The sequence below is a fragment of the Poromitra crassiceps genome (genome assembly GCF_964638095.1).
Source record: "Poromitra crassiceps genome assembly, chromosome: 3".
NCBI classification, from domain to species: Eukaryota; Metazoa; Chordata; class Actinopteri; order Beryciformes; family Melamphaidae; genus Poromitra; species Poromitra crassiceps.
The window spans coordinates 23,836,664-23,842,629 of record NC_139625.1 but is presented as its reverse complement, the minus strand read 5'-3'; positions in this window follow the sequence as shown (position 1 = coordinate 23,842,629).

The following is a 5,966-nucleotide window of genomic DNA, read 5'->3' as shown; positions in this document are numbered from 1 at the left end:
TCGCCCAGCAGAATGCTCTGCCCCCGGGGGAGGAGGAGGAGAAAGGCTACAATCAGGATGCTCTGCCCCTGCAGAGGAGGGGAAAGGCTACAATCAGGACGGGCAAGAGCACAGCCAGGACCAAGGCCTGAGTCATCCCGCCCCAGTGTCGTTGGACAATAAATATCTTGTTTCCCTTTTTCCCTGTCAATCTGAACTTCACCATGTCTCTCCACCTCACACTGTTCTCTTCAGTCCTTCCATTTGCTCACATGTTCTTTTTCCACTCATTTATGTGCCCAGTTTTATGGTCAGACGGAGGATGATGACATTTCAGGGTACTCAATTTGTATAGTTTACCATGTTGTAGAGCAAACTAGTGATTTCCTAATACAGGACGTATTGTAGTATATACTGTAACTCAATAGTTGGGCCAGTGGGCATCTAAATCAGCTCCCTGTTGGTTAGTATTTGATACATTCTGCACCACTATATATAGTAACTCATTTACCCCCTTTATTAATGCACTTGGATTATACTGATGGGATATCAGTATAGCTATTCACTAGTAGTTAATTAAATATTGGCCTGGGGTTGACTCGGTTATTGCAGGCAGGGTATGATTTTTACTTGATACTATATGCCAATGCATAAAGCCAGATAAGTGTACAGTAGTATTTATTAAAATATTTATTTTAACGCTTAGCAATGCTTATGACTCCTACCCTCTCTATGATAGTGGATGTATGGTACCCGTTTCCCTTACATTAGTTTTAAATGTTTGATAGAGCGGATTACTCCAAAGTGGTCCTTTATACAATCATCTAAAGTGTGTGAGGACACACACCTACTTGTGCCTACTGTGTTGCTAAAGAGGAATGTCACACTGAATGAATGAAAGAATTACAGGTCACAATTCTTTTAAGTGAAACTCCTTTTGAAAGTTGCTTAGAAATTGCATTGATGTTTCTCAATCCTGTCCTTCCAGTTTTAGTAGTAGTAGTGGTGGTGGTAGTAATAAGCCTAAACAAGGTACATGTATTCTAATTCTCTAGTTATTCATCAGTAATGTTTTGGACAGAGATGTTTGTCTCAGCGTGTGCCTTGGCACTTTGGGCAGCTTGGGGATTCACTTTGGTGTGTTTGTGATTCTAACAAAGGGAGCCAAAAAAAGACTTGTGTTAATTTGTGCCAGCGGTTTAGAGAGCCCTTTTCACCTGGATGTAACCGTCTTCTTGTAAGTAGAAAAAGGAAGCAACAAGAATGTTTGTAAATCAAACACAATTTGAGCAACAATTTACTTGAAGTCAGAGTAGCTAGTATTTGTGACGACAAAAGGAAATATTTTAAGTAACCACCAGTTTTAACGGTCTTGTATGACCTTGATACCAGATCAACATCTGACTCTCAGATAAAACTTTGAACAAATGTGAATTCCAGACCTCAAGAAAACATTTTTGTCAAATGTCCTATATGTATGCCATATGTATTTCTCACAGCAAAATGATGTTCCATGCCTCTGTATGCCAGAAAAACCTTTTTGAATCACTTCCTCTTGCCCCGGAGAATGTCTTTTATAGAACCACATGCAGTATGTTTGTGCACAAGGCAAAGGAATCATTGTATTGTTTGAGAACCACTGTTTAATTTATTTCCACATTCCTCACTCCGGTCCTCCTGCACAGCCTCTTCCCACTCCTCTGCTTGTAAGATAGTGTAAAATAACTCCGGCTTCTGACGCTACTCTTTGCATGCTCTACAGAGAAGAGAGGGGGGAATCTCAACCAATTCTTGAATAGAAGCAGCATACCAGTTCCCATTACACTCCATCTATCTTGTGAAGATTATAACCTGAAAGGGATTTCTTTTCCTGTTGGGTGAGCAGTTTTATTTCTATAAACTTGTATCTTTTCTCTTGACATGCGTTATTTTCCTCACAATGTTCTTTTACTTTTCCTCTTGCCATCTGATCTATAACACTAGTTTTTTGCGCTACAACTACATTGACTTGGTATGCTTGTGTAGCTTAATATGATGGACTGTATTCTTCATTAGTGCAACTGGCTGAATTCCCCCTGGCATACATGATGCACAAAACCGTGAGAAAGAGAATGATAGACTTAAGCACTTGTATTGTAGATGGCACATGGGTTGACAACACGTATGGCAATGAAAGCCACAATATGGTATGGCTGCACATACGGACAAAAAAAAATCACATTACCAATATTTTGATGAATGTCGTAATGTAGATATGATAAGTGATATGGAGTAGAGATGGAACGATATGAAAATTTCATATCACGATTATAGTGACCAAAATGATCACGGTTTGTTAAAATGTGCTGAGGGCTTTGAAAATGTTCAAAAAGTACTAATACACTCACAGAAATCATTTCACAAAGTTTTATATTGAAAACTCAGACCCAAAAAGGATTGATACACTCACTGAAATCATTTCTCCAAGGCTGCATGTTTGCATCCGGGAAACGTTGCCAAGTTTGGTTGATGATGGACAGTATTGACCATGTTTTTCAAAGCACTGTAATCATGGTAACACAGTAATCACGGTACCACGGTTTTAATGATAAGGAAAATTTGAAACGGTACGGTTATCGTAAGGAATTTTATCACGGTTATCATTACAACTGGTTATCGTTACATCCCTAATATGGATGTAACGATAACCGATATGGATATGCTTAGGGTTTAAACGGGTGCATTGCTTTGTAGTCAAATAATGTGCCGTTTTGTTTGACTCATGCAGTTCTTGCAGGTACCGACGCTAGTCTCTTAGAGCAGCTATGATAGGTCATCCTGAAGGCAGACAGCGTTCAGTCAGTCAGCTGCCTTAATGTCTCCTCTCTCCCCCTCTGTGCATAGCGAGGGATGACTGAGCCTTGTCTGTGTTGGAGATCATTCCAATGTTAGGCCAGCCAAGCCTTCTGTCAACTGTCTCTGTCCGTGAATGGCGGGTGCCACCATATGCCTGGTCAGTGTGTTCAACACTACCCCTGAAATCAGTGCAGGGTTTTGCTGTGAAGCTTTCAGGTTTGCTCTTGCAGATCTGTGGTTATATTGGAGTGCTCCCCGTTTTTCTGTGTGAGACTGTGAAATATTGACTGATGGTGTGGTGGAAAGTGAGAAGTTTGGGAGTGCAGTATTTGAGGTGTGATCGTTGGTGTTATGATAATTGTATGATTTTCATATGTCGCCAACAACCAGTCTCTGAATCCTCCTTGAACTCTTATTTCAGGCGTACAAATTTCAAGCTTTCAGACTTCAGAACGCTGTTGTGCAGACTTTTAATATATTGTATACCTGTTAAGGCAATTATTTAAACAAAACAAAACAAAAAACATTGTAAACCATAACTTATTTGCTGACGAGCTTCAGTGGAAGGGAGGAACAGACACTAAACTGTGCTGCTGGTTTGAAAGAAAAGATAATCAGATTTCATCTTCTTTTGTTTTATTATTATTGCACAAAGTGGTGTGTAGTTGTAGTACTAGTGTTACCTTCCAGATGAGATCTGTTGTCACTTTTCTGAGTGACCTGCTGATAGCAAGGTGTCATCATATATACAGTGTAGTAGCTTGCCTGTATCTGTAGTTACGGATAGGCCAACTGAACAAACCAACTCCTTTGAACCGTTAGTGGAGGCGGAAACTAATGAAGATTTTGGTTTGCACTAGCACTCTTCTCATGTCATAACATTGGATTACTTGTTTCTAAATTATAAATACTTGACAGAAATTATCTATTGTCACATTTGCTAATTTGCCCATCCATCAGTATGACCTCAATTATATTTGGATTTTTATTTTATTTTATGGTTGATATATGTTTGTGTTGTAATTTATGTCACGGTTTTGAAATGTAACTGTACAGTCTCAAGGAAAGAATGTAACAAGTGGAAGTTTTGCATTGTACATAACTGTAATTATTTATGTTTATTCTATCATTTGTATCATATCAATGCCTTGTACAGTGTTTTTTTCTGTTGGGTTAAAATTATTTTGTATTTTATTTTTATAAACTGGTTACAAATAAAATACTCATTCAGCATGCAGACATTATCATATCTCTTCACATATTTTTGTGTCAGTTATAGAGGCTATGCACTGACGTCACTTTCCCAACGGATCACCCCCCAATCAGGACTGAGTGGCAAAACCAATATTATCTAGCTCCAGCGGGGCCAGTACAGAGCTCGCCCATAGGCGAATCCCTCTGTCTAAAGAGCACCTCAAACAAACAGTCCAAAACGCTCCTTCCCAAACAAGAAAATGTTACATAATAAAAAGAATATGGCATGTTTTACATATTCTCACAAAGCGATCTAGATGGATAAATAACACTACAGGTGAGAGGAAAATGTAGCCTATGTTTGATCTTATAGGGTGAGGTGTTCCTTTTTTATGCCTCCGCTGGCGATAGCCAGGCCGGAGGCATTATGGATTCGGGTTGTCCATCCGTCCGTCCGATGTTCGTTAACGCGATATCTGAGGAACGCCTTGACGGGATTTCATCAAATTTGCCTCAAACGTCGACTTGGACACAAGGATGAACTGATTAGATTTTGGTGGTCAAAGGTCAAAGTTCAAGGTCACTGTGACCTCACGAACGCCATTCCAATGTTTTTTAACGCGATATCTCAGGAACGGCTTGACAGAATTTCTTCCAATTTGGCTCAAACATCGACTTGGACACAAGGATGAACTGATTAGATTTTGGTGATCAAAGCTCAAGGTCATTGTGACCTCTCGAACGCCATTTTCAAGATCGTTAACGCGATATCTCAGGAATGCCTTGATGGAGTTTCTTCGAATTTGCCTCAAACATCCACTTGGACTCAAGGATGAACTGATTAATATGTATGTTTATTTCCCCGTTACTGTGTCTGAGCTTGTTCATTTTTGTTCATATATATTGTTAAAGTTTAAAATAAAAAAAATAAAAAAAGGATGAACTGATTAGATTTTGGTGGTCAAAGGTCAGAGTTCAAGGTCACTGTGACCTCAGGAGACACACCACTCGTTAACGCGATATCTCAGGAACGCCTTGACGGAATTTCATCCAATTTTCCTCAAACGTCGAGTTGGACTCGAGGATGAACTAATTCGATTTTGGTGGACAAAGGTTAAGGTCACTGTGACCTCACAAACGCCATTTTCAAGCTTGTTAACGTGATATCTCAAGAATGCCTTGACGGAATTTCTTCCAATTTGCCTCAAACGTCCAAGTCTGGACAGACATGCATGTCGACTGCTCACTTGTTGCCGGAGGCCTATATCCGCGGTGTGGTTGTTGTAGTTTTTAAGATGAAACACAGCTTTTACATTTCTATATACATTGTATATCATAATTATTACATCTTTATTATCACACAATTACCCCTATTATCATGTTGTTACTAAGCTGTAATGTAAAGTGCTAGCAGTAGTTCTTTGACAGCCTATTTGTATACTGCTTGTGTTTTTGCCAATGCCATACAGGCAGAAAATTGAATGCAAATCATGAAAACCGGGCTCACTCATTAGTCTCAGAACTTTAGAGACTTTTTTATTGGTCATGGGCCGACTATTCCACTGGCTAGAGTATGATGGGAGCTTATGATGGGAGATGGGAGCTTACGTATGTGTTAGTGTTTTTATTTTCAATTTTAACAATGTACAAACAAAACAAAACAAATGAACAAGCTCAGACACCGGAAAGGAAAACAAAGAAAAGCATACATATAATATTGACAATTATTATAATGTGGTGTTACCATCTGCATAAATGTGCTTGTAAGAGATGTTGTGCATGGGGTCCCACACGAGGGGTCCAAGATGAACCAGCCGGGCAAGTCACCCACCGCCCCAACAATATAATCATGTTTGCAGGTATTCTTCTGTAGGCTATATTTCAGGGTTTTCCGAGTAGAGCAGGCGTCAAGCCTTCCGCTTCCGTCATATATAACATTTTGTCGGGGAGGGTCAATC